This window comes from Channa argus, chromosome 22, assembly GCF_033026475.1.
Source record: "Channa argus isolate prfri chromosome 22, Channa argus male v1.0, whole genome shotgun sequence".
Taxonomy (NCBI): domain Eukaryota; kingdom Metazoa; phylum Chordata; class Actinopteri; order Anabantiformes; family Channidae; genus Channa; species Channa argus.
Genome location: NC_090218.1, coordinates 12173033 through 12196771, shown reverse-complemented (window position 1 = coordinate 12196771; position 23739 = coordinate 12173033). Strand labels below are relative to the sequence as shown.

General features: G+C 40.4%; 1 protein-coding gene across 1 annotated transcript in view; it reads left to right on the top strand.

Annotated features, from left to right (window-relative positions):
- Positions 1 to 23739, top strand: part of sgcd (sarcoglycan, delta (dystrophin-associated glycoprotein)) — a 245000-nt gene that overhangs the window by 74198 nt on the left and 147063 nt on the right. The gene's annotated exons all lie outside the window — the stretch shown is intronic.

Sequence of the window (23739 nt, the reverse complement as noted above, 5' to 3'; positions counted from 1 at the left end):
ACCCAACCACCCAACCATCACCACCACATCCTTCTGCTTCTTTGTGACATTTACGTTACATTTACATTAACGTCAACCTTTTAACAACATACATTAATTGAAAGAGATATCATTATGATGATTGATGAGTACATTTTTACTCTGACTCACATCATTATTTTTCATGTCTCATCTACATTTATGACTCCGCTGTGCAGGTCAACAGAAACAGCACTAAACTTTCTGTACCTCTCATTTTATTTGGGTTTTCAATTCCGGCTGCTTTAGTTAAAGGCTCATAAGTGAATAACGTGGATTATCAATTTGTGAAGGAACAATATTCCTAAAAGCTCAAAGTTCTACAACCTTAACATCTATTTAAATTATTTGTCCCCACCCTGAGTGTGGCAAAACCGCAAACCTACCAAGAAATGTCCATCCACCTAAACTGAGTGGCCGGACAAAGAGAGCATTAATCAGAGAAGCAGCCAAGAGGCCCATGGTATGTCTGGATGAGCTGCAGAGATCCACAGCTCAGGTGGGAGAATCTGTCCACAGGACAACTATTAGTCGAGCACTGCACAAATCTGGCCTTTATGGAAGAGTGGCAAGAAGAAAGCCGCAAGCCATGTTGGGGACACAGCAAACATGTGGAAGAAGGTTCTTTGGTTAGATGAGACCAACATTGAACTCTTTGGCCTAAATTCCAAACACTGTGTGACTGAAACCTAACACTCCACATCACCCTGAACACACCATCCCCACTGTGAAGTGTGGTGCTGTTGTACAATGGATTGGTTTAGATCAAAGCATCTTCGTGTGTTAGATTGACCCAGGCAAAGTCCAGAGCTAAACCCAATTAAGAATCACAGACTCTCCATCCAATCTGACAGAGTTTGAGCTATTTTGCAAAGAAGAATGGGCAAAAATTTCTTTAAATGTGCCAAGCTGGTAGAGACGTAGCCCAACAGACCTGCAGCTGTAATTGAAGCGAAAGGGGGAATTTACTCAAAAGAGCTGAACTGAAATGCACACCACACTTTTCACATATTTATTTATAAAAAATATTGAACGCAGTTTATCATTTTCCTTTCACTTCACAAGTATGTGCTCTTTCTGTTGATCTCTCACATACAATCCCAGTAAAATACATTTATATTTGTGGTTGTAACGTGGCAGAATGTGGAACAGGTCACGGGGTATGAACACTTTTTCAAGCAACTGTAAATGCTGTGTTACAACTGTGGTTCGTTTGATGTTTGGCCACAAATTAACATGCGTAGGTTTAGTAAAAATGTCATGGTTAGACATTAGGAAGCTAAAATCACTGCTTCCTTAATGTTCCACTCACTTTAACGTAAAGGGCCTGAAAAACTGATCGTATGGTGATTTTTCCTTTGTTTCCTCATTTTGTGTCCTATCACATAGAAACAACAATGTAATGATTGTATACAGTCATACTTTAACTTTAAGTCACTATACCATAGAGGTACATTACGTGATGCTAAAGTGCAAAGTGTTGCACAAACACTTCGGTATTTCAGATAAATATTTCAGTATTATAACCTGAATATACAGTTTGCATCTCTTTCCTCTGATGCTACCACCTCAATATTATTTTCTTTATGGCCATATGATTGAATTCATCCCTCAGACTGAAGGATGTTATTCTCATGTTGTTTGTGCTTAAATTTCATTTCAAATGAAATATCCTGATGGATCTTAGCTGCATGTTGCTCACTACTTAACCTTGATTTAATCAAGGTACAAGGTACATGATACATTCAGCTCGGTTTCTTTCATTTCTCTCTTTTTCATTTGGTTGTTCAGCAGACTACAAACAACAATATTACCTAGAAAGAAAGAAACATGATAAGAAATCTTCTTCACATTATCTTCAGATTCAACATTAGTCAACTGTGGGGAAAAAACAAAGGATTCACGTTCATTTCCTGTTTGTAAAAAGAAATGTACAGGCATCAATCAGGGCAGCAAAATCCTCTTAATGTTTTTTTTTTTTTTTTCTTTTCAATAAGGTAATACACCAAAAAATAATGATAAAAACTCCTAAAGTTGAGCTGGCTGGGGAAAACTAAATGCATCGGTTGCCTACTTAAATCAGATATTTGAATTCCAGCCACATAAAGGCAACCTATGCTCACTTTCCAAAAGACACAACAGGATTTTATATTGATTAAAGCATTTTCCGTGCTCTGCATGGAGCCTTTGGTTTCTATTCTTCTCACTACAGTTCATTTATCACCTTGCAGAGATTTGAAACCTGTTTGGGAAAGATAATGTGTCTCAATGAACAGCATGTATCCTCCATTTCAAACCGGAGACCTGTTGGGGGCTCGGGAGCCTGGCTTGTTGTTCTTGTTATGCATTAGTCATGCAGGTTACGCTGAGGCGCGGGGCGGTTTAGGTCATGTTTCTCCCACGAGAGTCCCATCCTGCTCCAGTGACCCCGTGCAACACATTAGCATGGCGATGACAACAGTGGGCAAACTCTCTGCATCTGCTGCAGCCTGTTTAACTTCCACCCTTCATGTGGCTGGGAAAAGTTTCCAAGATTATGCCTAAGACTGAGGATAACACAGAAAATGTCTGCGTTTCTAATTGCGGGCAGTTTGTGATTCTAGATTCTTCCACAGGTGTTTAAAGAGTGGTAAAGGGGTAAAGCAGGAAGCATCTGGTCAGATCATTTTGATGAGTTTAAACATAATCAGTGCAGTGTTTAGCTCTAGGTATCGTGCACCTCGATACCGAAAAACTGGTCATCAGGGTCTGTCCCAGTTCAATGAAATACTGCCTTCTTTTACAGGTCCTAACTTAGCCATTGTGTTTTCAAGAAAAACAGCATTGCTCATCCTGGATCCTGTCACTTCATCATTGGAGTTCATAATTTGGTGGCCCCTAAGGGAAACTGCTCGATGAAAAGTGCCTGGACACGTCGCCAGTATAGTTGTAAGACACAGCTTGATGAAGGGAATGAAAGCCCCACCTTAATGGGTTGTATCCCTTTATGCATCCACCCCTCGCTACAACATGACACCATGAAAATATGTGGCATTCCAACGACCGGGTTTTTGCCCACTAATTATGGCAAAAAGTCTTCTCTCCCAAAAGCCTCATTGAACTCCACTGCCTTGCTTTTTCTTTCCTTGACCATTCTCTAATTTGTGTCAGCCTGCTAATCCATTCGATCTCCCAGATGCTAGCGGTCAATTTACCCCTTTACTATTCCTGCCAACGCACTTGTTGTTTTTCTGTGTCCTTCCTCTGGATCATCTTCAGCCGTAAGAGGGGAGTAATGAGAGAAAGAACCTGACCTGTTTTCACAGTGCATGAAGGTCAAATAGAGAGGAGAGCGGACAAGTGCTGGATACTAACATGAGGAGGAGACAAAAGATGGTTTGCTACAAATTGGGTTTGTGTATGTTTCTATATGAGACTATGTGATTCATACACTTGTTTACAGTTATGTGTGACTGCATGAGTATTTACATGTTTGGATTTGTGGTGTTTGTAGCTACATTTGTTACGGGTACGTTGGGTGGTGACTGAAACAGATTGAATAAGCAACCAAACCATAATTGGCCTTTATTGGAGGGTAGCTACACCCTGCCATGGGACAGGGAGCACGGAGTAGAATGGCTGCTTCATCTTATCAGGATACCTCCCTGGCCAGATTTTCCCCAAGTCCAACTGGGAGGACGCCAGAGGGCATACCCAGAACATGCTGAAAGGATTATGGATCCCATTAGGCCTGTGAACACCCCAGAATTCTCAAGGAGGAGCTTAAGCTCAGCACTGGGTAGAAGGAGTTCTTGCTTACTCTGCTTAGGCTGCCACCAACCTCCCATGGACCCAATAGTACACAATGGAGCAATTTGATTTCTTTAAACAAAAGTAGAACTATGACAGTGAGAAACATTCGTGTGATGTTGCATGATAATGATGCACTGTGCTTCCTACCATGAGGCCCCCGAGGCGTCAGAGTGCGGCTGTGTCCAGTTCCTTCTGCGTTACATGCTAATGCTTACGGTGTATTAGCATGGAAACCCAAACGCTTCAAGATTTGAGGCCCTACAAAAGGACAAGTATGTAAAGTGAAAAAGGTTTGCAGGGACAGGATGGGGTGGTGCATGGACTAACAAGACAGGACTTTCCCACAGGAGACCAGGGTTTGACTTCAGTGCGACACGTTTGCTTTAATGAGGATCGTAAGGCAACATGACACACATGGTTACTAAGCAAGAAAGCACGTATGTGCTATTGTTTTTATTTCATTTATCCTCCCCTGAAGTCGTGTTCCCTCACCCGAACATAGTTTTTGTGCGTGCACAAAGTCTGACCGACCAGTTTTTTTAAATTTCCACACACAAGGCCAATTGCTTCAAACTTTTTTGCTGCGACCGGTACAGCCACACTACGTAGCTATTCTATCATCCAAAAAGATGTGGGAGCAGGGGTCATCAGTCACTGTTCAACAGTTTTATAACGGCGTCCTGTGACATTATAAACCTTTGCAATGCTTATTCTTAGTTTTCCTGAAGAAGTGGCAAACCTGCTGTACAGCATGAATTTATTTAATCACCAACAGACGTATCCGAGAGCAATTTCCAGGATAGGTTAACCTATCCATCATCACCCTGCTCACAGTGTGAATGTGGCAAGAACTGTTGTTACCTCTTTGCTGGACATGTTGCACTTGTGTGTGCGTGTGTGTGTGTGTGCGTGCACGCGTTTGCAAATAGATTGGCGTGTCTCTTGTCAGGAGGGGAGAGTGTTTAACAAATGATTGCCAGCTCGGGGACACAGGGGCCAGGGACCTCTGCAAGGGAGTCGGGCAACAATAAATCTCAAAAATCAATATGACAGGGCCTGGGGTAATCAGTATCAATGATTTTAAACTGGAATAAGTCCCTTGGGGGGAAGAATGATAAAATCCTCTGAGCTCAGAGTCTGAAAAACATCCTGAGGATGAAGGATGGGAAGAGGGCAAAAATAAAGAGGATGAGGATGGAAAAAAAAAAAAAGATTGTTGATGCTTTTTTTAATAAAACCCCTGCAGCAGGGTTATGATCTCTGTTGTGCTTTGTCTGTCTGCTACTTTTACTTTTTCTTTCTTTCCCATAGTTTCAATCACTCAGTCATCTTCTGTCTCCTCTCTACTTCTTACTCAATCTTACATCTACACTCTTACTGCACAGTTTGCTGGTCTCAAGCTGTTGTGCTTTTTACTTTTCACTCTCTTCTGTCTTTGTCTGAGGGTCATAAGCTTTAAGTTGCTGAGCCTAATGATCACGAATGACTTGATGTGGAACACTAACACAACACTGAGAATTGCTAATGCCTGAAAGTTTGAGAGGGCATCTTTTGCTGTAGCTACCAACGTGCAGTGGAGAGAGTGCTGACACTTTCTTATTCTGTCCTTCTGTCTCCTGGAGGAGTGGCATCACTGTCTCGTGTGTTTTGGTTTTTTTGCAATGACAGTAAAGAATCTAAGATCTAATCTAAGATCTGTGGCACATTTGTCTCTGTCATAACTAATAGCCTCAAGTCCAACTGCTTTGATTTTCTTTTATTCTTCTGTAGCCTCTGAAGACTGAGACTGATCTGCGGTGATTCAGATAAAAACAGAATTTAAGTAGTGGAATATCTATAATATAATAGAATGAAGGCTGAGGCTTGATAAACGCACTTAGTCAACTTTATAGGCTATGTGATAAAGAAAAAAGCATTTAGCTGCTACACAACCTGCTGTTTTCCACAGAAACTGATGCAAACCCAAACTATACTTCAAATTAGGATGAGTAAATGCTAATTTCACTCTGTGTCTGGCCAATGTAGACGCAAACCGAAAGTGAAAATCAAAGGATACTGGTTTATGTTACCTGTTCCTAACTTCTAAACCTGATATTGGACAGTGTCCATTTAGTTGGACGTTGTCTTGGATGAATGTGGCTCCTATGCCATAGTTCTGTAAAGTCCCCGTCAAATGAAGAGCCATGATTTGGTTTTCATGTGAACTAGCTGCAGGTTTTTGGAACAGTGGCCTGTGCCCTTTGCTGAAGACAGTGTCTCACCCCTCCTCGTCCTCCTCCTCCTCCTCCTCCTTGCCACTAGCCAGAAATATGGTGAATGCTGCCCTGTCATGCTTGAAACATCTGGGCCCTTCTGTGGGTAAATGTCAACAAATAACATTCTGTCAGCATTTTAAACATTTATCTGCCCTGGAGTTTCTCTTTGCAGAGTCCCCCTCCTGCTCAGCTGCAGCTGCCCTGGGTTCCCCCCAGATGTATTTTCAGCCCAGATAACTCTCTAATACCCTTCCACTTGCTGCAGCCGGAGCTCCACAGGCGTTCATTTCACATACATTTTGCCTCTCTTTTTTCCACGGCAGATAAATATTGGCTTTCAAAATACAGTAAGTCACAGAGGGACGTAAGCCCCTAAATGCAGGGCGGGCGTCCCTCATTTTGACTCCAGTGATACCAGAAGGCAAAACGAGCTTGGAAGACTTGGTAATTTAGTCATTGAAGAGAAGATCAGACATTTAACCATTTTATGTTTGTAGACCAAGCTGTTTGGTATGAGCAGCATTTTGCCACTTTATTGACTTTTATTCATATTCACCTCATGATGCATGGATGTATTCATTCACATCCATGCAATGGGGGTGGGGGTTCAGGATTCTGGTCTAGCTCATGGCCTTTACTGAATGTCACTCTTTCTCTTACATTGCTTGCTATGATCGAGTAACAAGTTAATTGGGAACAATCTCTGAATCTTTATAGCAAAATGTTCACCGTGCTCGTTTAAGTCAGTAACATGAGTATCAGTCATTTATTCATATCATGAGAGCAGTGAATACAGTATGTTTTCTTGTTTAATGGGGCATGAACCCATAGATCAGATTAGAAGAAATGGGCTCTTGAAGCTAAAACAGTTCCAACAGTGATGGAACCAGAGGCTAGTGACCTGTACTCTTTTGCAGTGCAGCCAAATGATGTATAGTTGGCAGCAGATGTGTACTTTTTGGCTTGTAACAAAGCACTGGCCAGTTTGCCAGTGGCCAACTTTCTTACTCATAGTAAGACAGTAATATATGGCACTTCATCCGTACTTCAGACAATGTTATACAGTTTACTAGAGGCAGCATGAAAGAAACACTCAGGAGTAAATTTGAGGTGTTTTGTCAATTTTGCAGATTGTTTGATTTCTCAGAAATCTACACGTTTCTATCAAATGTGCATTTTTCATTTATTTTCCCAACTATTTGTTAGTGATGCACTATCTTGTCATTCGCAGCCATTGTTTCACCATCGCTAAACTTTTAATTTGAACTTAAACTGGAAGCAGACACTCCGTGAACTGCTAAATCTTTTATGGTAATAACAGAAATGGCAGCAGCAAAAATGTGTTGCAATAGCAGCAGTAATAGCAGTGGAAGTAGCAGCATCAGTACTGACAGTGTCAGCTTAGCTTAGCAGTGGTCAGTGAAAAGTGTTAGAAGCCAATAAATTGTGAAACATAATGTAGCAGTTTGTTGTGATGCTGTACCAACAGTGGAATGAACCGACCATATCTGTCTATTAAACACATTCAGACGGGATTAAAACAGTTTAAAGGCAGTGGCAGTTTTACCTGCACTGTGCAAACTTCAATATGATCCCCTCACCCACAGATGAGCGGTACCTCCTTCACTCACTGTTGACCCAATGTTCATCACCTCATTGGAACCTGGGAGCTTCCAAATGTTTGGTTTCATATTCAAAACTTGCTGTCGGACAAGAAAATGTCACACAAGATCAGAAGAGGAAAGTCCATCTTAAAGGTCACAGAGGGAGGACCAGGCTTGTGTGATCCACCCACACACCCTGTGACTCTCCACAATCCCATGCAGAGGTAGAAACGGTGCTGGGACTTTTGGTTGGTGAAAGGCAAAAGTTGCTGCTCTTTAAGATTAATCTCCTCAGGTTCCTCTTTTCCTTTGTGCTCTACTCGTGCCACTCGTTCATTTCTAGCCACTTCCTCTGCGCTTCATTTTTATTTTCCAGCTTTCAGCTATCATCATCATTCCAGCCCTCAACTCATCATTTCGTTGTGTCTTCTGTCAAATCCGAGTTTTTACATTCCCACCCCTCTCTCTGTCTGTCTGTCACGTCTTTTCAGAGCCGATTAGCAGCTATCAAACTGTCAGCCGACGCCGACTCGTGAGCCTGTGTTTTCATATGAGAAGAGCTTCAAGGTTAATCTGATCTCAAATCTTTTTGTGTAACCTTTGCTGTTGCCACGCATGAGTAGTTTTTGCCGCTGTACTATACTAAACACTTTTTTCTTTTTCTTTTTTGGAAAACATGTAGAAAGAAGTGTGTGTGTGTGTGTGTGTCTGTGTGTGTGTGTCTTCTGCATTTTACTTCATGCAGTTTTGGCAACATACGTTAACTGTTTTAGTAATGTTGATATCTTAAAAAATATCCCCAGTGTATCAGTCAGTGTTTTGTATTCTAAGAAATTAGAATAGATACTAGAAAGATTGTAAAGTAGGAGGTGTCACATCATACACAAAAAACATTCAGTAAATATTAATGCAGGTAAAAATGAGCAGAACATAGCTGAAAGTCATTTTTTTGGACAAATAGAAGTTTATGACGTGTTTCGTTCAATAAGATAATCTGGACAGGTAAACTCCACTTTATTACTTTTGAAGTTTTGTCGAAATGAACAGATAGAAGAAGGAAAAAAAAAAAACAGCTGTTGTTAGACTATTGATGAATTGCGCCCGCTCGCATGACTTAAACCACCACTAAACTTCCAATATGAAATTTGATTTAGCTCCTCTGCAGTTTCATTCAGCCATTTGTTAGCGATCATCTCTTTTAAGATTGAAGAAAAGGTCAAAAATGGAACAATAATAGCCTATTTATTCATTGACTTCACCTCAAAAATAACATATTAAAATCTCTTTACCTTGTGATATCAACAAACCTCATTTCAGGCTTTTAACCTAAAAGCCTTAAAAAGCTATTCGTCTCTAATTCTATTTAAATTTAGCTAATTTGACTGTTGTCACACTATTTACTGAGCAGCTTTATTATGACATAACCATTACCACACAGTGCATGACAAGATTCAATGACAATGACAAGATTGATGACAAGCATCAAAAAAGATTAGTGCTAATTAGTGCACAGAAATTCAGAATTCAGAAATACTGAGGTCCCAAAAACTGATCTACATATGTGCTTTTTAAGATGTTTGGAAGCATAATTGGGTAACAGTAGTTTTAAGACCAGGTCAGTGGGCAGCAGAATAAATGATCTTTCCAGCTGTAAATCTTTAGAATCAGGTTAAATGTTGCAGTGAATAATCTCCGCATAATCTAAGTCTCTCAACTCATGTCTCTCTGTCTTCATTTACCTTTCTGTGTGACTCCTCACGTATCCCACTTGACTTTCCACCATTTGGAATTATAGAAATGTGCCTCAGTACCTTTTCTTTCTGTCCTTTTGCCGTTTCCTGTGAGTTCATGGTGGCCACATTGGTGCTGCACAGCTGGGGGATGGTAAAGGGCTATTGGGGGTTCAGTGTCTTGCCCAGGAACACTTCGACGTACAGCCAGGACCATTCATCGAACAACAGTGGACAACTGCCAGCTATGTGTTGCCCAGTGTTATGTTAGGTTTGTGTTGTTAATAAGTGTATCTCTGTGGTAATTACACCTGTTTGAATGTGATCAGGACAGTGAATTTCTGTTGGCATAACGTTCTTCCTCTTTCCTCTCATTACTTTCTCTCTTTCTCCTCATCCTGACCTTTATCTCTTTCCTTCCTTTCAGCATCGAAGATGCAGTCTTTTCATATTCATCTGTAGGCCAAGTGAACGCAGGGCCAGTAAATACATGAATATGTCACCAGCCTCCACTCGAATAATCGTACAATGCACAGAAAATAGGGGAACCTGAGTTTAACATGTGCTTTAACCTTTTTACACAAGATGAGAGGCTTAAAAAAGCTTTTTAACTTTTGTTGAAAGTTTAACAGTCTGACCTTGGCTGGATGGGATGTTAAAACCATTCATGTGAAACTAAGCAGCTGGTGTAGCACCAAGAAGTGACAGTCTGCGACACAGGCATCATGATGAACAGCCAATCTTTAATGTAGCGAGACCACACAGAAGCTATTTGTCTAGAAGATAATACATCCGTGAGTATGAATGGCTCTAAACTACCGGCAGTTTGTTATTAAAAGCTTTTAGTTACTGGTCTCAGCATCAGTGGATTCAGTCTGGTTTGACATTATCCCGTGTGATTTCGGAGTAAGACCCTTCAATATGAGTGTTTTGTAAAATATCTTTGCAGCACTAAAGTAAAGGTATTTTTAGATGATTATTATTACCTGTGCCTAATGGCGGCCTACTGAGCAGCAAAACAGGGTGAAGATAACCCACGTCTGCTTGCAAGTTCGGCCAATAACAACCACTATATGTTGTGGCAAATTCCAAGGCAGGTTGTTTTAATTAGAGATTATTACCTAAGAACAAGAAGCTGTCTTAACATGTTACAGCAATCTTTAGTTTTTTTCATGTTTCAATTATTACATCTGAGAATGTCACTTTCACAGAAATTTGGTAGTCACTACTGATACTACAGTCTATTTTTATATTTTCCAGGAGATTCAGCTGTTTCAGTCTTGTTTGCGAAAATAAAACCAATGTTGTAGAGAAAGGTTACTTACCAGGGAAGTGCTACTACAGGTTGAGGTAGACTGCTGGCAGAAGATTTCACCTCAAAGAGAAAATACACTCAAGACCTTTTGCAGAGCGAGTTTGTCATACGCCCCTTCACATACACCCAGTCACATAATCGGTAAAATGTTGGTGTCTATTCAGGGATTTTCCAATTCCAACTAAAGGTCAAGAGGAAACTGAATTCATGACTTTTTTTTTTAATTTTTTCTGTTGTGTGTGTCCACTGCACAGGATTGTCCTCTGTCTGTGCCGTATGATCGTGCATGTGTGTAACAGTAAGATATTAAAACGACGAGGAGGGATGATGTTGGTAACAGGCGAAGAAGATGGCGACAGATGGGCGAAACGGTCTTCATGTGTAGCCTTTGTTTTCATAGCTTCTCTGCGGACGTGTGGGGATGTGCCGAGGAATGAATTCTCTCACACACTGTAGTCATAAACCCAGCCAAGCCTCCTCTCTACAGAGCTGTAGCGCAGCGTTCAGCTTTGATACAACTGGTAATAAGTCATCAGAGCCGTGAGAGCTGAAGGACCCTGGAAGGTTTATTATTCCTGTCTTCGCACATAGGAGCCTCACTGGGGCGTCAGTGGTGACATTTAAAAGATCACACACGTGTACTGTATGTTCTGGCAGTGAGTGTGCAAAGGACGTTACCGGGCTGAAGGGTTTAGTTACCTGCTACGCAGCTAAACTGCAAACACGACTATGTTTCATGTAGAGAGTGTAACGCACAGTGTTCTGACAATTAATACGATATTTAAGTGCACAAACAGCAGTACTGTCAGTGGGTCTGTGGGTGGGTTTACACAACAAAAGCACCTGTTAGTTCATATTAGGGTTTAAAGGTTAATAAACGCAACCTTTTTTCCAGTAAACCTGACAACAATCTTCCCCTAACCTCAACCCATTTCTGTCACTCCCTCAACACCACCAGTAAAAAAATCAAAAAACAATATAAACCGACAAATTGCATGTTGGTACTGCAAGAAAACATAATAAAACATAACTGAATGGGGAAAAAATTATGTCTTCATCTGACAGAATGTTCAGCTTTCATGTTTACAACATTTCATTATGTTTAAAATGAAAATTGAATCTAGTTACAAATCTGTATTTTTCGGTATTGTAGTGTCACATGTCACACGGTGTGACGTTAGATACGAAGTAAGTCATTGTCCTTTCTTGGTGCATGACCCAACATGACCTCCCTGATGTCTTTGTGCCAAACTCAAACCAAATGGTAATTGGTAAATGGCCCCTTATATAGTGCTTCTATCCAAAGCGCTTTACAATGTTGATTCATTCACACACACTCACACACCGATGGTGGTGGCTTCCATACAAGGTGCTGACCTGAACCAAAGTCACACTTACTTTTGGAGCTAAAACCAAGTGTGAAACAACTAATGCCAGTCTGCATTTTTGCAAAAGACATGCGAATTTCACAGACACTCGCCTCCGCTTGTTTGCAGTTCTTACTGATCCGTATGAAAAGAAATCTTTGAGCATTAAAGTTGGACGACTGGTTGAAATTTCAGGACTTGGCTAAAGACATTTCATGTAGAGACAAAAGTTCGAACAATGTATAAATACACAGCAACTCATTAAATTGCCACAAATCCAGTCATACAGAAAAACCCAACATGTTACTATTTTACTGGATGATTTCAGGGTCGCAGTAAGATAAAAGCAAATAACCTCTCAAAGTAATTCTTGCCTTTTTACTTTGTTGGTAACTCTTATCTGATTTGCTTTGTTTTGAAAATGACTACAATTAGTGTTTTTATCAGGTTGCGTGGAGGATATTTGTGTTTCCAGCTCCCTAACACGTTATCACAATCAGTAGAACCACAGGAAAAATAAATCCAAAGGTTGAATTGAGGCAAAACAGTGTACAAAGAATGATAAACTTCAAAAATAATGAACATAATCCTGGCATATCTATCAAATCTCCTACTCATTAATAGGCTGTAAGTGTGCGAGGGAGGCTGCTGTTAATAACGCACCCACTGTTCCTACAAGCTCTTTGGTCTAATTAGGAAATAATGGCGAATGCCTTCTGGGTGCAGAGGCATAAAAGTACATTTGTGTTTCTTTCTGAGTCAGAATTTGAACATCAGCAGATCAGACGGAGAATGGTTTTAATAACAACCGGTATTTCTATCAATCCTTAAATTACAGATTTGGGTTTTGGTTTATTTAATAAGTAACGCACGTTTATAATAGTGTGCAGTGCACATGAAGAAGTTCCTGATGAATGAATCCGAAATTACCTTATAATTAACGAATCATTAAAGAGTAGTTCCTGATTGAATCAAATGGAGTACTACTACAAATAGTAGATGTTGATGAGTTACTAAAAGACAAACCAGGAGATGCTATATTAATGGGTCGGTAGTTAATGTTTAGTTCATAATTAGCTATGAAATTGAATAAATTTTCGAAGTTCTTCCTAATTAACTCTGCTGCGGCACAAACTATAATGAAACTCATTAATGAGTCGTTACCTAATCATCAGTTGCTCCTCTTGTGTTGCCTTGAATGAAATGATAGATCATATTGAGTAATTACTAAATAGGCCCTGATTAATGCGCCGTGGCCTCATCGCTACTTACTCTTTGAAATGGTAACTGTACCTCAATATCGGGACCAACGTCTTAAAATGAAATTAGAACTGCATTTCCTTACTGAACCCAAGTGAATCCTGGTGAATTTTTATTGGTGCCAGTAGCTATGGTGGCAGTTGATGGGGTCAGTGGTGTGACTCCTAGTCCATGTCAAAGTGTCCTTGGACAAGACAATATTATAGCTGACAGACAGCGTTATTGCTGATACGAACGATCCATCTATCCATTCCTTCATTATCTTAACCGCTTGTCTCTTTAAGGGTTGTTCCACAGCTGATCCCAGCTTCCATTGGGTGAACAGCAATATATAGCTACCAAGGTCATCAAACAGGTCCCCATATGCTGCTGGTGTGGTTCCCGACCTTAGACCTGCAACAGCCTGAAGCAGGTGTAAAAGCTGTGGGATATCAGGCCGATTGGCATTTGGTGTCAATAGCATTAGGTAAAAAGCAGAAATGCTGAATTTATTTCTTTGGAAATGCAGTTAAGGGAAAGGTGAGATAATGAGACAATGCAACGTCCTCATGAGGACACACTGTACAGTATGAACAGGGCTGTGTGCGCAGTCAGTGCCAGGTTCATTGCCAGAGGTTTGCTTCTCGACTAATTAAGCAAGTAGGTGGTGCAGAGGGTGAAACTGCCTGCACAAGATCAGCTGATGGTCATTAACGGGACTTCTGACTCCACTACAATGTTTCTCAGCTTTAGAGAGATGGATGAAGGAGAGAGAGAGAGAGAGAAAAGAGTCTATGGAGCTGAAAAACAAAGGCAGAGACACAGAATGACCTAGAAATTGGCAGATGGAGGAAAAATAAATAAAGGTTCAGATTGAGAAAACTGATGGAAAAACGATTGAGTAGCGAGGATGGAAATCTCAGCGACGTGAAGAACGGCGGGGCAGGAAGCAAAGGAAGGTGCAGGCGACTAGCTGGAAATGAGTTGAAGATGGAAAACAGTGAAAAGATAATGCAAGTTTGGCTTGAAGCAGACGAAATGAGGGCAGGCAGAAAAAACAAAGGAAGTGTCAGGGAGAATTACATAGCTACTTATTTTTAGCTTATCAGCACAAACAACCACAGACAATGACTTTTAATTTCCTTTAATTTTTGTATCTTTTCTTCACCTTTTTTTTTTTTCCTTTAATTTTCAGCACAGTACAAGAAGTTGTTAGTTTATGTAGCCTCTGCTGCCGTGATGAAAGGTCAGCGGGTGCAGTCTTACAGTTTAAACCCACGGGGTTGGGACCCTCACAAAGTCTACATTCATGCACAAGGGAAAAAATTTCCCACCTCCAATATACTATGTGTCCTTTCTCATGTGTGCCGCCAACGTGATCGCCCTCCTTTCTCCTCGTGAATAGCTCCAAGCATGTTAGTTCAGTGTAGCTTGATTGGTTTGCAATAGCTTATTTCTCAGCTGGGCTCTCGCAGGATATTTGCTGTGTTCAGAGTTTTTGAGTCCTTTTGAGCCCTGTGCGCTGTCAGCTGCTGCTTCTGCAGCCTGCCAGGAAATTGAAGCCTTCATTTTCCCCAAAGAGTGTGCTCTCTCTCCCCCTCTCTCTCTTTTCAATTCTTTTTTGGTTAAACAGTCGTCTGTCAGTTAGAATCCCATCTTCCCCTGCAGACGCAGAGACTCCCGCTGGAAACACTTTTCTCTTTCAGCTCGTTATGTTTGCAGGTTTGTTTCTGTTACACAGTTGTTTGTCTGGCCTGCGAGTCTAAAGGATTTGTGGATGATTTCCAGTCATCTGCTTGGTTTCCCAGGCCCCTCATTGTACCTCCAACTAATAGCACATTCTTTCTAATAGCTACAGACCTGCAGACACATGCACCTCAGGTTTTTTTTTAAGGATTACTTTGATCACTAAAAACTGCAGTAAGAGAGGATTTTGATTAAAAGAAAAAAAAAAAAAAGATGAAAACACAAGCTGCTCATTTGCAGTCTCTCTCAGGTATTCTATGTTTGGCAAATTCTCCAAACTGAACCACGGCACGTTGGCAGGATCAGATGCCCTTTAATCTGTTATTTTAATATACAACTACTATTAATTTTACTGCAGACACTGAGTTTTAAATTTACAGTACGTCTCGTCACTGAACTGCCTCTCGCTGTTAATATTAATCTGTATTTAGTTCAGACATGAGCCGAAAATCCAAGCAAAACAAAGCCATGCGACAAAAAATAAATAAATAAAAGGTTGTTTTTTTTTTTTTTTAAATACAGATACTCTGAGGCTGAAAGGCTTTAAGCAAACCGTACTCTGCCTTTCCAGTGAGCATTGATTGATTGATTTTTTTTTTTCTAATTTGAAGGTTTTGGTGAAACTATAGTTACTGTAAATCATGTCAACAGCTACCTAGTGCCACTAGAAACAACAAAGAATCAACAGCGTTCACGTTGCACTTAGTCATTTTATCCATTGTGAAAATATGAATTCATAAAAATCAGTGCTCGTGATGAAATTAGTGGAAGGAGAGCAATGCCAGGCCGACTTTCTTTTGTGTTTAAACACCAATGATACTATAGAACAATGTAAACAACATTTAATTCTGTTTGTTGAGAGATTTCTCTCTGGATTCCATAATGAGGATGCAGTCTACACACAGCATGCTTAATTAGCAGGGACCAGGATATGCATGATTAGAGTAAATTATCTAAATCAAATCACTTCTCTCTGGCTGCTGGACAGTTGCTTTTGGCTCAACTAGTTTCACACTGAGAGGACATACAGTCATCATCAAGCAGTCTGTGTTGAGTGAACGGCTTCTGCTCCAAAATGAAACACCTGCTCAGTGGCAAGAATATTTCCGGACCTGATCACCCTTTGTGATGTATAATGGGCTGTTGGCTTTTTCCTGGTGTAGCAAGTCACCAAGAGCAGATCTGTAGGTCAGCAGTTGCATGAACATGGCAACCGATGAAAAAAAAGTTGCTGGTAGGATCTGATTATACCAGCTGTTCTTTTTGCCATGTCACCTATTTGCACAGGTTTCAGGCTCTTAAGTCTTAAAAGAATAAAGGAGAACTATCACTTGAATATTCTTGAAAGAAGTTAAAGTTTGGTGGAAGTTTTCTGAATTTCTGTTGTCACAGATGTCATCTCTCTCCACTTCTGTCTATAAATATGATGATATGAAAGAAAAATGATCTTTTGAAAGAAAAAGTAAAAAAACAAGACTTGTCGTCCTGCACGAGGAACATTCATCCACGTTGGCACTTGTTAAGTCCATCCTCACATTGGCCGTCGGTGGGGTGTCTCATATCTTGAGCAAAGAATCCATGCAATTTGTTCAATTTTCAACATCCATATTTGCCCTCCTGCAGGCTGCTGACGGACTGGCTGAGGGTGTCTCTCATCCTCTTTATCAAATTCACTGTCACTCTCCAAACTTGACAGAAACACGATTCTCTTACTAAGAATATTCCTCTGATTCCAAAGTCGACATTCCCTCCAAACCACCCTTTCAACTAGAAGCACCCTTCTGTGCTTCTAGTTGAAAAACTCTTTCAGATGACATCACCCAGAGGGGTTTTTCATCATTAGGGCTTCAGATGATGTCATCTGGGGGAACACTGGAAATGCAGGTTGACCATGATTACAAACTCCATAGTGTGAGCAACATGAGAACATAATCTGAACTGAAGGCTCCTTTCAAGTGATGTCATCTGGAGGCATTTTTTAGCAGAAGGGAAGTCAGAGGGAAGTGTAATGGCATTTTTGTACATGAACGAGCCGAACTACAACCAAAAGTAGCAAGTTCAAAATCGGTGAAGGCTTCCTTTAAATCAGTTATCAACACTGAAAGTGTGTGTGTGTGTTTAGGCTCAGAATAGAAAGACCTGGGTTACGGGGTTTTATTGGTGATGAAGAGGGTTGTGATTTACAAAAATCTATAATCTGTTTACATAGACAATTACACGGATTAATAATGATGTATTTATACATGTGTAGTCTATTATAGCCTTTGGGTCTCTGACACCCAAACACCACCAACGGAATAAAAATGTGTCCGGGGGGGGGGGGGTCATACAGTACGAGCCAAATCAAAATAAATGATACAATGTTCTTCCCACATGATCTCATCCCACTGCATTAGATAATGATGCTTTCTAAGGGTTTTAAATTCCACCGCTTCTGACATCCTTTGGTGGATCATACTGAAGCCACAGGTGCCCATCAGGGTTATTATTGGACTCTCCACGAGCGCCTCCATCTGTCACCAGGGGAACAAGTTTTTATACGTGCAAATACTGCGTTTGGGTTAGAAGAAACAACTTCAGGGTAACGTTACATTAAGAGACAGCATGACCCAAGCACAAAATCTTCAGGGTAAATGACATAAAAACCAAACTCCACAAACAGGGACAACGTCACACACGTACTTCCTCACTATAGTAACCACATTGTGTTACAATCGTCATTAAAGCGCCCAGTGTCTCGCACTAGAGTCAAACCCCGGTCTCCTGTGGAAATGTCCTGTGTCTTGTTTACGATACTTTTTCACTTTATATACTAGGCCATTGCTTTGGGCGTCAAATATTGCAGCGTCTCGGTTTCCTTTGTACTACGGTGAAAGCTCAGAGCGTCTTAAATAAGCGTCACCATTTAATGCAAAGAGACTGGACAAAGTGGTGCTTTTTGAGCCCTCAGAAATGAGAACAGGCTGGTTCTTTACAGTAAATGATCCAAGCAAGATGAGTCTCAGGCCAAAAATTATAAATGATCCCTTTTTGTTCTGAGTGAACATTTAAAATGAGCCTTACAGTCTTGGAAGGGCCTGGGACGGTCTGTACTGTGACGAATTGCCTGAGGAATTTACAGTATTTACCTGGAAAAAGTTTCCAATAAAGTCTTGTAAAATTTACACGTAATTACTTTAAGAATTTCAGTGTGCAACTGGATATATTTTACATGGTTTTATTGTATTTAAAATTTCCACAATGTAATGTTTTTTGACAGAAAAAACAATAAGTACTTGGAATCTAGTTCAAAACTTTACCTTTGTTCGTAATACATTTACAGAAATTAGCTGCCAAAGTTGCCAGCAAATAGCTGTTTTTACAGCTAATATTTGCCTTTTCCATTAGCAGCTTTTACAATACATATTCAGTATGTGTTTTAAATGACGCCTTACTGCAAAAGTAATGCAAAACCATTGCACTGCATCATTGCATTAGTTTCTCTTCACCTGTTAAATGAAACAGAAACAGTCCTAACTGCAACAAAACAATACACTTTTAACAACTTTAAAAATTTTACATAGCTTTAAGAACCTGACATGAAAGGCTCCTCATCGTTTGTACGGTGTATGAATTTCGCTCAAAGCCATTCAAGTCCTCTTGCCCGGAGATATCGGAGGCACAAAAATCGAGTTGTTTTCTTCTCATACACTTTCCCACTTCCTATGCTGACCCACTTTGCCTTCTTGGAGCCACTGGTTGCATTGGTTGCAATAAAATATCTGAAAATCACCCACTTCCATAAAAAGACAGTTAATGACAAAACTGATCACAGCTATTCTACATAAGAGCAAAATCAAGACAAACAACTCATTTGCTCCTACAAAATGAAAATTGGGCTGTCTGAGCTGAAGCTCTGCAATACAATGACTAATACAATGGAAATGTGGAGTTCTTAAAAGTTAAAGGGACATTTTGAATTTCCTGTCACAAGATTGTATGAGGTACTAACCAATAGTGATGTTGTTTTATCAACCTAAACTCAACCCGCAGCAGCTTGGAGGACAACAGCAGCATCTTTCGTACTCATTCATAAAAACATGCTTTTTCAAGGTTTAAAAGCTCTTCAGCAGTGGTCATGGTTTGTTTCTGCTATGGTTGCTGATGTGGAGATGTTGGGAATGAAATGGGCTCTTTAAAACTGATAAGTCTCCTCAATATTCTGATGAACACATGCGCCCATATATAAATGTCAGTGCAAAGCTTATACAAATGTTAAAACAACAATTTTCTGTCGGACCTGACGTCGCCTCAGTCCAGGCTGTTACCTGCTCCTCTCTGTCCAATAAATGCAAATGTCCTCTCCTCAGTCGCTTTTGTCAACTAAGCGCTCACTGACTGTATCACACTGAGCTAGATTTGGCTTTAGACAGTAGCTAACAACACTAAATACACCAAAGGTATGCTAATGTCATTAGCATGCTAACACACTGATTATGGTAAATGGCCATTGATACAGCGCTTTTATCCAAAGCACTATACAATGTTAATTCTCATTCAAACACACACACACACACACTCACACACACTGATGGTGGTGGCTGTCATGTAAGTAATCAGACACTGAACCCAACGGACACTTCAGCATGTAGCTTCCCAAATTGACTCAGAGAATGAACAGTTTAATGTATATCCCAGATTTTTTATTTTTTATTTTTTGCACATTAAATTTGCAGATGCAGAGTCTCAATAACTAAAAAGTATCCATAAATTAAAGTATCCAGTACGGACTGTGATATGTGGTTTCTTTTCATGTGGAGGCCTGAATTGCAAAGAGAATTCGCTTTAACTGGTTGAGAATAAAGTGAAAATGAATAAATAAGTAAGTAAATAAATTAAACTGAGAAGAACCACAGGCAGTTTTCTTCATTTGCTCAATATTAAAATGAGGCCTTCTGCATTCGGTAATAGTGGAAAACACTTGTGAGGATGGATGTGTTTTTCAGTATATTTCCAGGATATTAAATTGTCAAAAGGTGTTAGTTTTTCCCCAGAACTGATACACAGCCATTATGTTACGTGTAAAACCTTTAAAAACACGTTTATTAATAATTATTCTGAACTTTTCTTGCCGCAGTAACTGGCTTATTACATTTTCTTTGCATGAAAAAACGAAAAGGAAGTCGTGTTGAGGAGGCTGTGGCCCTGCAGGCCGCATGATCATTTACAAAGTCCCAGCACAAACACAAGACAGCACTAACATGATAATAGCAAAGCGGGGGGGAAGCGGCAGCAGCTGCCTCAGTGAAACTTTATTCGGAAGCAGGAACCAGTTTTTTTAATTTCAGCCCTCAGCAGATCAGCGCCACCCTTCATTACTCCGACCCGACCTGCTCATTAATTCACATTCCTGCTCTAATTGGGCGGCTGTGTGGGTAATGGAGAGCAGGAGAATACAGCACCTATGTGCAATAGGAAAGAAACGCTTAACTAAAGTGACATTGGTAAGAGTGTGGTGCATCGTTGGCCCTGCTCGGTCTCTGTGAGCAGAATGAATATGAACCAAACGTGGAGAGTGAAGGCCGTTTCCCGGGAAGATGGCAAACCTGATTAAACCAAGAACCGAGCCTCAGTGTGGAAAGCAGTGATGTGCTCACAAAGTGGTGGACCTGGCTCTCGGTACTTTTAAGGAAGTTCCCGTTCAACAAACAGTGATGTATCGCTTTATTTCCAAATCTGTCATTGTTCTGACTTCATTTGTGCCGAGCGCCCACACAGAGGCTATTTCTGTTGGTTTTACATTGGCAGCTCTTGTAGGCTTGGACAAGTGTAAATTACAAACTGCTGTGAGTTTTTATTTATACCACAGCTATGGAATCTGTTAGTTTTTTCAGGATTCGTTGGACGTCTCAGAGCTCATAATTGCTGGACCATAGTCCAAAAATTGTTGTGGTTGACAAAAGATGTTGTGTATATTTAGATGGTGGAACATATTGTCACGGATAACAAGCTGAGAAACGATAATTATGCTCATCCACTAATTATACAATGTTTCAAATAACACTTTTTGTGTTGCCTTCAAAGTTGATTCCTGTTTGGATTAATGTTTCCCGGTTTATAGTCCTCACTCCCTACAGGCTTGTTTCGTTTGCCTTCCTAGTGTAAGGTGCATCAGTGGGAAGCTTTGTGACCCAAATCTCCCATTAGACTTCAAAAAAGTATGCAGATAACACTGTCCACACCTGGACATTCTATCAGTTTTTCGGATTGTCTATTTGGCTTTGAGCAAACTCTACCATCTTTACCTCTGCGTCCTCCTAATGGACTCTTGCACATCTGTCGACATTCAACTGATGCAGTCGAGAAACTCTCTAGTAACTCTTTCCAGGCTGCTAAGCATCAAAAAGTCATCTAAGACGTTCAGAAGTCTGATTTGTTTGAGCTACAACACTTTGTTGTCAAATCTGTTGTCAGCACAAAGCTTTGATAGCAAAGACCCAGATTCATCTTCTTTGAATAGGGCAAGAATTGGCTCATGGCGGGTTCACAAGTTTTTGCTGCACACAAACACAATTTAGTGTAATGTTTTTGTTTATGGAGGACATGTGAAAATCTGGTTATGTTTTAGTTCATAGTTAGGAAAAAATAGATTTTAAAAGGTTCAGAAACTTTCAAGCATCACTTTGCAAAAGTACATGTGTATTACATTTACCTTGTAAATTATTATATTCCACCAAATTAAAATGTCATTGTTCTAAATTAAAATCATCAAGCTGCAACTTTACTGTTTACCCTATGAAGTGTAACTGCAAACATTGTTGACTTAATGAATTCTATCAGATTATGGAGCCCGGGAAGTGTAAACCAGTTGTTGCCAAGGCAATAAACATGCAAATACTCAGAGACTCAGCCCCTTTTCACACTCAATAAGTCTTCGACTTAAAGTGATTTCATGAGTTGCCATTAAATAAAAGCTGCTGATTCGTCTGTATTTTTAAACCTCCATATGCTGAGCTGCTCCACTCTGCCGCGCGGTTAATTCCTTTAACACTATTATTATTTCCCCAAGCTGAAAGGGAATCATTTAAAGACTGGATCCAGGTGCGTCACCAGCACCGGAGCAACACCTCTGTCCACTCACACTGGACTTGCAGGTGTAAAATGTGGCAACCTGCTCCTGTGCTTTCTGCAGTATGACTGTAGTATAAAAGTGGAACTGTGAACCAATTACACAAAGAGATGAAGGCTTTTCATTTTGAGTATGGTGACATTACATCCTAATAAATTTACAGATGACATGGTTGTCTTCAAGTCACAGATGGTTTACATCAGGATGGAGATTGCAGTTTGTGTTAACGTCAGTTCATGGTCCCCACTTGCCCTCGGAAAGACGTGTCCTTGCACTACAGACTCAAATGTGCTTCAGCTAGGAATGCGTACAATAGATGTGGAAAGGAAGATCTTCTAAACAACATCCATGACCCTGTTTGCACTTGGGTTTAAAGTTTTGCACTGGTCTTTTGGTTAATGCTCACATCTAGGGTATCACTGGTTCAAACCTCCCTGGACTTAAATCCTCGTTAGTATAGAGGACAGTACTGTATCACCACGTGTCACATGACCAGGGTCAGTGAGTCCTGCTTCATTGGTGGCCTGGTGGCTCAGTGGGTAAAGCATCGGTCTGGGATGCAGAAGGTTGCATGATCAAGTCAAAGCCCATGGTCAGGTGTGAGCTGGAGGGGTAGCTCCCTGGGGGCTGCCTATGGCAGCTGACTGCCCCCTCTAAGGGGCTGGGTTCAATGTAGAGCACAGAGTTCACTGTAACATGTAGATGTACTGAATGATGACCCCAAAAGATTGTGATTCTAAAGTGTTTGAGGTGACTGGATGACAAAACACATCCTTGTTCACACTTATCTTTAGATAGATACTTGTACTTGTGTTCAGATTTTATTACTGCTGCACGACTTCTGCCAACACACGCATACATTCAGACCGTCAACATGCCCAAAGGATGGGGTGGGAGTGGAGAGGGGTTGGCGTGGTCCAGTGCATTTTCACTAAAACCCCCATCATGTCCTTCATTGATGAAACATTTTCTTATGTCCTTGCACACAGTTCACCTGGATGCAAACTTTGGGGTAAAATGTCCATTTGAATTTGATCCCTGTAGCAGTTTTCTCACGAGTTTTTACTTATCCGATTCACGGGTTATTGGGAAAGAGTATGATAGTTATTTTCTTCTATGTTGATGTGAAGCATTATGAACAGTCGTGTATGAAAACTGCTGAAAGTATCAACTTGACTTGGCTAAGACCCCTTTGATAAAATGTGATAGAATTTACATTACACAAACCTTATGTGGCTCGTAGATGCAGACAACATTAGTTGGTCTTTAGGCTGAGGCTGCTGGATTTTTATGTGAAGGCAGCACATTCTCTTACTACAATATTCTTAGAAGTTCATGTTGCCCTTCTGAATCTGCACTTCCTTATTAAGATAAGATTATTTTTGCAGTGACTATAAATACTAGTGTTATGTACTTTCTAATAATATGAGCTTTTAGAATATTACAGCTGGAACTATTTTCAGACCCTCAGTGTTTCTGGTTCATGTCTCTGTTGTTTGTTTTTTTTTAGGAAATATAGCAGCATCATCACTACGAGTGATGAATTGTTATCTCACTTATTTAAT